The sequence below is a fragment of the Carettochelys insculpta genome, chromosome 25 (assembly GCF_033958435.1).
Source record: "Carettochelys insculpta isolate YL-2023 chromosome 25, ASM3395843v1, whole genome shotgun sequence".
Taxonomy (NCBI): domain Eukaryota; kingdom Metazoa; phylum Chordata; order Testudines; family Carettochelyidae; genus Carettochelys; species Carettochelys insculpta.
In genome coordinates, this window is record NC_134161.1 from 9,847,358 (window position 1) to 9,858,025 (window position 10,668).

The 10,668-nt window shown below is 44.4% G+C and overlaps 1 long non-coding RNA gene across 2 annotated transcripts; it reads right to left on the reverse strand.

Annotated features, from left to right (window-relative positions):
• Nucleotides 1–277: 277 nt before the first annotated feature.
• On the reverse strand, nt 278–7,936 carry LOC142001555 (uncharacterized). Of its 2 annotated transcripts, none has more exons than XR_012642520.1 (3): nt 7,902–7,936; nt 6,942–7,046; nt 278–366 (listed from the first exon to the last, which is right to left on the reverse strand). It is a non-coding gene; the product is annotated as an uncharacterized LOC142001555 (long non-coding RNA). The 2 variants fall into 2 exon arrangements; XR_012642519.1 differs by lacking the exon at nt 278–366 and adding an exon at nt 3,000–3,057.
• Nucleotides 7,937–10,668: the final 2,732 nt, after the last annotated feature.

A 10,668-nucleotide genomic window follows, 5' to 3' on the forward strand; every position in this document is an offset into this window, starting at 1 on the left:
GTAAAAAAAAAAAGCACCCAATTTAATGTGATGTTTATATTTAGTTGCAAAGTAAAAGGCAACCCAAGTGGGTGAGCAGCCAGCACTCCCATCAGCATGGCAAGCAGCCCAGCAGATGTGGGCTCCTCAGTCAGGGTTGATAGTGAGGTTGGTTGGGGGTGGGGGCCAATAGCTGGAGCCAGGAGCGTCACTGGGCAGGAGGGCTGGCAACCAGGTGGGCGGGCAGGCGGTGGGGATAGCTTGAGGCAAGGAGTGGAGCTGAGAAACGAACCCAGCACAGGGGCCAGAACTGGCCTCCCTGCTGTGGCAAACTTCCTCATTTAGGATCAGCGGTGTCCTGAGAATGCCAGACCAGGGAGGTGCAACCTGTACAAAGCAAAAATCCAAAAGGTGATGACAATGGGTATATTAACTTGAAGTTTTCTGCCTTACATGTAAATCAGAATTAAAACAGTCAATTTAAAACGATCAGAGTTCCTTTCAATTTTTTTCCATGCATTGGCAGAATACATTTTGTTATGTGCACCAAGGCATGTCTGGATGTGCACCATCAATAGAAACACATACTGCTGGCTGTGAGCAGTCTGGTAATCACCTGGGTGTTACCTGAATGTTTTGCTTATGGGTGCACAGACATTCAGCTTAGAGTAGGGGGTGCAAAGTGGGTGGTGAGGGGGTCCCCTCAGGGGGATGTAAAATTTCAGAAAGGGATTTCCAGCCAAATGGCTTGTAGGTCTCAGGCCCACCCATCTTATTAAAAAATCTGGAAATATGTTAATGTTTTTATGTTTGTGTATTCCCATTTCTATACCAGTTTAAAAAGTTCTTTACATTGTACATATGTTGGTCTGGATAACATTAGACACGGCAGCTTGGGCTTGAGATGGGGTCCTGCACGTACAGATGAAGGTGGCTGTGCTTATGTTCACTGACAGAAACTGAGGCTCCTCAGAGACTTTAATAGTGGAAGTTTAGGTACAAACTGAGATAGGGGTTTTTAAGGAGCTCAGTGGTGCCTGAATGTTGGCACCTACACTTTTAAAGGTACTGAAATCAATGAGAATCCGGTACCTCTCTCGTCCAGCACCCTCAAGATCTGCCCAGTGCTGAACCACAGGAAGTCAGTATTATTATTAATATCCATTACAAACACTTCCACTGCTCACTGAGCTCTGAGAAGGCATTTAGGGGTAAATTAGAGCTAAATAACAGCACTGAACGGCGAGATCCAGGACTGGTGGCTGTAAACAAACTTTATGGGACCATGGGAAGCTTGACCACACCCATGATAACTGGATATCTCGTAACTAAATTCATGCCAGATCACAGATGGTGCTGGGCCAGAGAGTGCTAGACTAGAAAGGTTTAACCATGTTCTGGAACGAGTCAAAGGTTTTACTAAAAATAACAAACACTGCCTTAACTTGGGGATATTTACTGTGAAAAGAAAGTGCAATGAACCCAATTGCAAAATGATAATTGGCTGTGGGTAGCTCTATTACTCTGAATTTTGTTCCTTCCTCCTTTCATGGAGGAAACACTATGGTTTTTACTGTCATTGCTTTGATTATTTTAGTGTTTTATGAGACATCGTTTCTATTTTCAAATTAATGCTTGTTTGGGTACATAAAGCTCTGTGAACCAGTAAGTTTGATCTGGCAGCTCTCCATGATTATCTGAGCCTTATTTCCAAACACTGATGAGAAGTTTCAATAGGTTTATACTATTCCCACACTGGATTCACCAGCTGAAAGACTTAACATCACGCACAGGGTCAAGGCCACACAGGGTTATAGGCACAGATGTCGTGCAAGACAAAGGTAAAAAAGCTACGGACATTCACTAAGCAAAACATTTTAGCAGTATTGGTAACATGTATACAGAGTTTAAAATGAACTAATGGTGGGACTGATTGTACGAGGTAATGCCCATTAGCTGCTGCCACCTCAGCAGCCTGATGAAAGAGGAGCCTCAGGACCTTTAGATTCCATGCACTGTGGCAGGAACTTGGTAATCCATAGAGTTCTCAGGGCTTAACTCTTGTGTCTGTGGTATGAGACACTCTGAGCTGTTTGCATGCAAAGCAGTGTCTGGGAGGCAGGGGCTGCTTTGTTTCATCTAGAAAGAAAGCACAACAGTGAAGTTTTCTTTCCACAGAAATTTGGAAGTTTTTAAATTTTATTCTGAGGTGTAGCAAAATTTTTTTTGAAATGCCAAAATTTCTCACAGAATGGAAATGCCATGTTTTGTTATTGCTCTAGTTCTGAGATCCCAAGCTCTCTGTGTCTTCGATGGATGAGTCAAGGTCAGTAAAGTCAATAATTTCTTATCTGAGCATAGTCTAATTTATTCCATGGAGACTCCACCATCTCCTTAAAGCAGAAGGTTTCTTCTCAATTGCTTCTTTATGCTATTTTTGAGACCTACCTAGTAGATAGGGAGAGTTATCAATAAGATCAGCATCTGCATTTATATGGCCTAAAATAGAAATCAGGTTAGATTATTGAGGGGGGCGTTCCTTGGCCTATGTTACACAGGAGGTTCAGACTACATGGTCATAAGGGTCCCTTCTGGCCTTAATCAGTCCCTGTAAAGGAGGACTGCTAAACTTCATACTGAAAAGCGTAAGGGTACTTGCCAGAAGATGAGGGGTGAATTGATCACATAGGTGTTTTCTTCTGTTAAAACATGTTCATCTAATCCCATGGATCTAATTTCAACTGATGGGGAAGTAGTTTTCATTAAGTTTTGGGTTTCAATGAATACCCAAAAACCTTACCAGGAAAGCAGAAGTCAATTGTTGGCAAAAGTGCATGTATTAAACACGTTTGCTTCAGGAAAAAATATTTTGACTGAAAGACATCAACCATCTCTAGCTCTTCTGCACCTTGTGATAAGGCTATGACTTTGAATGTAGGACCAGCAGAGGATTCTTTGGTCATCAAGGATGGGAGAAATATTCTTCTCCTGGTGTTGTTAGGTAGCTTAATGATCATTCCAAATTTATCAGCAGCTGGACTAGTATGAGAATGTTGACTACCAAAGTTCCATAGAAACCTGAAATGAAATCATAGCTCAAATGAAGAGAAAAGGTCCCTGCTGCACACAGCCTTAAAAAACACAAAAGGCCATACCATCTCTGAAGGATGGAATGCAAGACAAAAAAACAAGAGTGTATTCTGCAATGAAACATATACCATTTTCAAAGGTCTTTAGAATGGTTCATTAATCCAACCTCCCTGCATCTGACATCTGAAGTGGAATTCATTTACAAATTCAACACATTTAGATTAGGCCTTAACTATGCATTACAAAGGCCAATTTCCATCCCTTTGACATTTGCAGGAATGGCAGGCATCCTTCCTAACTTAATTTGCTTCATCGACTGGTCCTACAAGTGATAGCTAACCTCCCCTGACCCGCTTTATAAATCCTGCATTGTATTTGTCTACTCCAATAATTGGAAGAAGTGGGCCTTACCCATGGAAACTCATTATCTAATAGATTTTTTAAGACTTCAAAGTGCTACAGGAGCATTTGTTATTTGTGAATCTACTGATTAACACTGCTATCCCACTGATATTATTCACACTCATCCTCCTTTTACAAAGAGAGATGCTAGGACATAATTGTCAATGTTGTCAGAAATGTTCACTATCTTTAGGTACCCAAATTAAGACACCCCTTGGGAGAGAAGCTGACCCCAGAATTTGTTAAATCTGCTGTAACCAGTCTTCTTTTGTATTAAGGAAATTAGGATGCTTTGGATTTGTATGGTCACCCTTGTTATTGGTTTTTGATGTTTTAGACATCTTAGATGAAGCATTTCATAATAGGAAGAACATCTATAATTTAGACAAGTGAGAATGGAGAGGACAGAACAGGTTTGGAAAATAAGTTAGGTGCATACAGTTACTTAGTGCACAGTCAGGCAGATCGCTGCTTGCCCAGAGACGCAGACTAACCTATGTGCACTGATGTACAAAACAAACATGTGCAAGGACATAACCCTCCTCCCACACCAATACGCTGTGCGTATTAATAGGGTTGTGTGAAATTTGGTCCCACTGAAGTCAGTAGGGAGAGGATTTCTCCCCCAACAATTTTTCAACAAAACACCCCTCCATCCAGTATCACTGCAGATATTTTCCAAATTACTCAACTCTTCCCTCCCCGCAGCAGCATGACATGAGTTTCCAAAAGCCCTCAGTCTCCTTTATCTTAAATTACCATAGATTTGGGTGCCTCTTCACTGTTGGAAGTCTAATGTCTTGGCAGTGAAGTCACAATAAATAAGCAAGGCCCAATTTTCTGAAGTGGAAAGCATCTGCACCTCCCTGTGACTTCATGGTTCTTTGGAACTCTGGTGATCATAGTGCAGGAATGGGACAGCTAACTCTACTTTGCTATCAAATCTATTTTGTGCAGACCCTCCCGAGAGGGTAGACCTCCTTGTTGGACTGTCATCCTTAGGCATCACTCAGTTGACAGCACATGTCCTTCAGTGACTCCATTGTTATGCCTTAGATCACTAGGTGTTTGTACCTTGGCAATGATAGCTTCACCTTGACAGTGTCAGCTCAATCTTGCCTCACTCACACCAAGTACAGGAACATTTTTCTTTTTCAGAGGTGCTTAAACCTCTATCCTGCTACCACACTGCTCTGGAGTCTTGGCTAAATCACTTAGCTTGACTGTGCAACCTAAGTCTCTCCCTCTCCCTAGTGAGCTTAACTCCCCACCTTAGCAATCTATTTGAAATTCTAGAATGAAGTCTGCTATGAGCCTGTGGACTGGCCCCCTGTGGATTCAGTGCCCAGTGTAAATAAGAACTGAATGTGATCTTTGCCAGTGCAGCAGATGCATTCTCGATGAACATTTCTGACATACCCAGTAGTTACCATGGAGAAGAAATCTGCTCGGTTGTTAACCAGGACATCAATGCACATTGTATTTCATAGTGCACATGCAGCTCCGGACATCTAAGGGCATCACTGACCTGTTATTGCTCACTCACAGGTGGCTACTCATTCATGGGGAACAATTGCAATCCCCATCACAAATGAGATTCACTTCATTACCTACACCTGTTGGCATAGGGCAGACACAAGCTGAGCCAGCCAGTGTAGCACACGGGCAGCCCCAGACATCTAAGGGCATCACAGACCTGTTATTGCTCAATCTCAGGTGGCTGCTTGTTCATGGGGAATAATTGCAATCCCCGATTCCCATCGCGAATGGGGTTCAGAAGGTTACCTGTACCTGTCGGCATAGGGTAAACACAAGCTGAGCGAGTCACTGTAGTGTGCATGCAGCCCCAGTCGTATTTTATAGTTTACATCCAATAAGCTAGACATGAAATGGACCCACACCTGTCTGAGCAGGTCAAGTAGTTCTCCCATCCTCATCTTCCTCCTGAGCCAGAGTCAGCACTATTGCAATGATATGGTGCTGCCTGTCCTGATCCTGTACCGTGTGGCAAGATGTACAGCAGTTCCTAAATCCACCCCCAAATGTGCCACTTATAGCTTGGCCTTGTTGGGATGTAGGGGTCTACAAAGGAATGACAGTCACAAGACTGGGGGTCATGGGGCAGATTGTTGTTGATCACTGTGGTATAAATGCCAAGTAACTTCAAAGAAACCTACTATTTCAATGTCTCTCTGTGTAAGGGAGAAAGCATGAAAGCTATCCAACACAAACAGCACTAATGTTTCACAGGGACACCCAAGGATGAAATACATAGCAAAAAGCAAAGGATGCATCAATCAGAAGTTGCAAATCATAATTCTGAAATCACAGAGCGAAAGCAGCCAAAACAACAAAACTCCAACTGGTACCTATAAAGTTAGTTACACATTAACTAGGACAACAGTGCAGGTTGTATTTTATAGTTTACATCCAAGAGTAATCTTCTAGGACCTGAACATGGGGGTCCTCATGGAGCCTTCAGTGAATATTTTGCCTGCATCAGTGCACCTGGTCACGTAGCTATAATCCTCCTATAGTTCTTATTTTTGCAGCAGTGCTTAGACTGCCACCAGATGAGGGAAAAATTTTGAGTTTTCCTCATCTGATTCATCCACAGGAGGAGCCAAGGACTAAAGATACACAAACCAGGCCATATGAAAAGGAGGGTCAGCCAATTTCCACTCTAGCACTATGGTACATTTCACAGAAAATCATGATTCAGAGTAGTGAAACTAAGCATTACAACCACTGTTCATCAGGGTACTTATGCATGAACCTAAATCCAAGCATGGGAGTTAATCCCACTGAAATAGTAGCTCAGTGAGATTAGTCACCAGCTGAAGAGCTTTGGCCGGACTGCAAGTTCTTTGAGGGTATGGAGCAGTCATTTTAAATGGGTTTGCAAAGCACCACATGCACCTTTGCTGCTGAATTAACAAATCAGTGGTCCAGGAGTGCTCTCCTGTTTTGCCCAGGCTTGGATCACTAGTTCACAGTACTCCCTCTTGAGATACAACTTTGTATTTTTCTTTGAACCATCATGAGAGAAGCCCGTCTCACTTCCTTTTTAACTGGCCAACAGAGAATGGAAGAGCTTTTCCAAAGCAAATTTGGGATCATTTAGAATGATTATGTGCATGGAACACTCCAAGCGTTCCAGGCTCCTGGACCCAGCCCAAACAGGTGCTTCACCAAGGAACAAGCCAGAAAACAAAATATTTGCAAATAGCAGCCAGGAAGGAGAGGTCCTCCAACAGCTCAGCACCAACCATCCCTTGGAATTTGCCACTATCAGGGTCTCCTGGATTGTTTCGGAGAGGAAACCATAGTTTTAGTTGCATTACCCCGAGGCAACTGATTCTGTTTACCTGCAGCAGAAACATATAATACTCATGAATGGGTGAAGAAATCGAAAGGGAGTGTAACAGGATTCAACTCCATGATCCCCTCATTAAAGTTCAGAGACTCACCTTCTGCAGACAGAGCATCAAAGAGCACACTCGTTTTTCTGCCTGTCTTTTTGGATTTCACTCTGGTAAAGGAGACCCTGGAATCTTCCTGGTTCCCCAGTTTAGCTTCACAGAGAAAAGAAAAGCATTTGGATTAGGAAAGGTCAAAAGTGTCCAAGTAGGAGACAAGTCTGCTCCTAAGACTCCAGTACACCACCCTAAAGGGGAAGAAATTCAGAGGCAGTTTGGATGTAAATGCATCTTGGAAGGGCACTATTGCTTCCTAAGCACCCTCTTCCAGCTGACCATAGCTATAGCAGAGGTTAATCTGCCTTATTCCTTCAAAATTTAGGAGCCTCTTCTTGAAAAATCCCTGGCTGGAGTAGGTATGAGCACCTAAGCCCACTCACCACTTGGTTCTAGTTCTGGGGCCTTCTTTAAAAATATAAGAACCAATCCTACTCCAATCCTTTGTCTCTGAGCTATTCCTTACCTGTCTTCCCCAACCTCTTAATACATTTTTCTCTCTTTGTGAGGTTAGCTTGTCTGGCAATTTCTCCCCAGTCTGCTGGAAGGAATCACTCTTTCTCAATCCCTCAATCTCACGAGAAGCAGCCTTTCTGCTCAGAAATTCCCTCTCTAGTTGAGATCCTTAGCCTGGTATCATGCCCAGGTGTTTCACTGCTTAAGTAATATCTCCCAGATAATTACTGAGTAAATTACTCCCAGGTGAATCAGAACTTTCCCTTTCCCCCAGGCAAGGCCTGCTGCCCTCTGACAATGTCAATTTGTCTCCAAGAAACTGCAGAGAAATTTTCCTAGGACTGACTGCGTATTTGAATCTTTCCTCTTTGGCTTGGGTTTTGATCCTTTCCTGAGGAGTATAACTGAGATGGTATCTTCTTTACTGTTGAAAATAAATTCAACATCTTACCACATTTTGTGTAACACTTTCATTTCTAGCCTAGCAGCCCAACTTACCGAGGAACTTAGGGTTAATGACTTCCTGATCTTTCAGTAGCGGTGTAAATACTGCCTCTGAAGAACCGTCACCACCTGTGAGGGCCAAAGGAATTTCATAAACAGAGAAACATTTGTCCTGAGGATATACTGTCTAGTGGCTAGAATTGGAACTGGGATTTTTTTTTTTTTTTTGCAGCCCTCAAAATGCAGAGGCATTTTCCTCTCAAGGAACCAAGCTGTACCTATGTACCTACGTGTGACACTGAGGGGTACACAGGTTTCTCTTTCATTCAAAAGCTCTGAGGCACAGCGATGTTGGTTCTGAAGCAAATTCTTCACCTGGCCACTCACATCTGCCAGCTCAATTTCATCTGCAATGCATAACATGATAAGAGCTGAGGGTGAGTGAGCCAATAAAGTCTTGGAGCAGGAAGAGTGTGATTCAGGCCCATGTCTAAAATGAACATGGTTCTCATTCAGAGCACGAAAGTCTACATAGGAGCAGCTATAATCCATAGCAGCTAAATACAATCGTACAGCATACTGTATTAGTTTATGTCATGTGAGTTAACAAGCTCATGGGGACTCCTCGGAGACGCTTGCTTCCTGTTATGTCCCACTGAGACCATGGTAAATTGGAGCCAGGGTTTGCAGCCAACGTATGGGAATATATGCAAGAGCAACAGATGTTGGAATATCAGCACAACCATATGGGACTTGATCATTACAAATTAGAAGTTTAGGGTTGCCCCTTTTCTAACCTCACAAAAGTGAACACCCAAGCCTCATCCCTTCCTGCAGCCCCTCCCCTCCCCTCCGGCCCTCATACCCCACTCATTACATTCCCCTCAGTGGTTCACTGTCCCTCACCCTCACTCACTTCAGCTGGCCTGGAGCTAAGGGTGTGGGAGGCAGTGAGGTCTCTGGACTGGGAGTGCTGGCTCAGGGGTCAAGCCAGGGATGAGGAGCTTGGGGTGCGAGAGTGGGCTGTACAGCAGGGATAGGGCTGATGGATTCAGAGTGCAGAATGAGACTGTAGGTCGAGGCAGGGAACTGTCATGCAGGAGGGGCTGAGGGCTCTGAGTTGGGGCTGGGGTTCAGGGTGTGGTAGGGAGCTCTGTGCTGGGGCAGGGGGTTGGAATGTAGGGGGTGTGGGATCCAGCTGGGAGGGCAGGCTTGGGGATGAGATGGTTGGTTTCAGGGCTGGGGCACGGTCTGGGCACAGGCTTACCTCAACTAACTCCCAGTCAGTGGTGTTGCAGGGTTAAGGCAGATTGGTACCCACCTGCCCTGACGCGACACTGTGCTGCACCATGAAAGCAGCCAGCATGTCTGTTCCGTGCCCATGGTGGAGGCAGTGTGTGAAACCCTGTGGTTCCCCCACGTAGGAACTGAACTTGTGGGATGCATTTGGGATTCAGTGTGGTGCCAGGACAGGAAAGCATGAGCCTGTCTTATCCCTGGCTACATGGCTGACTGGACGTTTAATGGTCCAGTGCACAGGGCTCACAGAAGCCACCAGCATCGCTTTTTACCGGGTATTCCAGTCAAAGACTAGATACCTGGTCACTTTACTGGAGTTAGCATCCATGTTCTTTCAGATTTTAACCCTAGATGGTTCGGTGTCACTCCCACACTGCAAGCAAAGGTCAGCAGAAACCTGGTCTCATCTCAGACTGCATAGCTGACTACAGCTGTAACAAGATGAGGACCCCAGCAACACACAGTGACCTACCATACCTTCATTCTCACAGCCACAGCGGTGTTTGATGCTCTCCAGGAGAAGGTGGACGTTGCAGTGAATGTTAAAAAGGGCTTGTTCATTTTCTGTGAGAAAGACGTAATTCATCAAGCAAAACAAACTCATTGTGGCTGGTGGGATCATACCCATCAAGAGAAATATGGGAACCTGGTACTTCATGTTCACATCGAACCTATCGCTGTCATTTTGCCCCTATTACACTCCAGTTACAGCTATTGTGCTTGGCGCCTCAGTACAACTGTCTTGCTTTCCCACTTCCTGACCACTTGTTAGCCCTGGCTGTAAGATCTGCACAAAACCAAAAGCTTTGTCCCTAAGCTATTCTGGCTCTGTGTCTCCCAACAATAGTCACTGCAGTGGATGACTGAATTCAGAATGAGAAGGGAAACTCACTGTTCAGCCACCCCTGCTTTTTCTAAGCAGGAATCAGTCTGGGGTACTATTAAGTGGGGCTGTTAGTAGAGAACAGCTATTCCAGCCTCAAGGTAGCTGCCTGCAGGAGTCACAGTTGATAAAAGAGCTAGAAAATAACTTCAAACAATAAATAATGTTAACGATAGCATGGAAATGATATTTAGATATTTCTTTTTTATTTGCTTTGACCCTTTCCTAGGAGCCACTGAAATCAATGGGAGGGAGGCACTTGGATATCTTTGAGGATCTGTGCCTAAATTCCACTGATTCTCAGTGATGCTAACTCTAAGTCTCACTACAGTTCTCTAACATTTGGGCTATACTAGCCCAAAACTTCGAAATGGCCATGCAAATGGCCATTTCGACGTTTACCAATGAAGCGCTGAAATACATATTCAGCACCTCATTAGCCGGCCGGCAGCTGCAGCACTTTGGCGGCTCGTCCAGATGGGGCTCCTTTTTGAAAAGACCCTGGCAACTTTGAAATCCCCTTATTCCTAACAGCAGATAGGAATAAGGGGATTTCAAAGTTGCCAGGGTCCTTTCGAAAAGGAGCCCCATCTGGACGAGCTGTGTGGCGGTGAGCCGCGTCAATTTTGAAGTGCCACG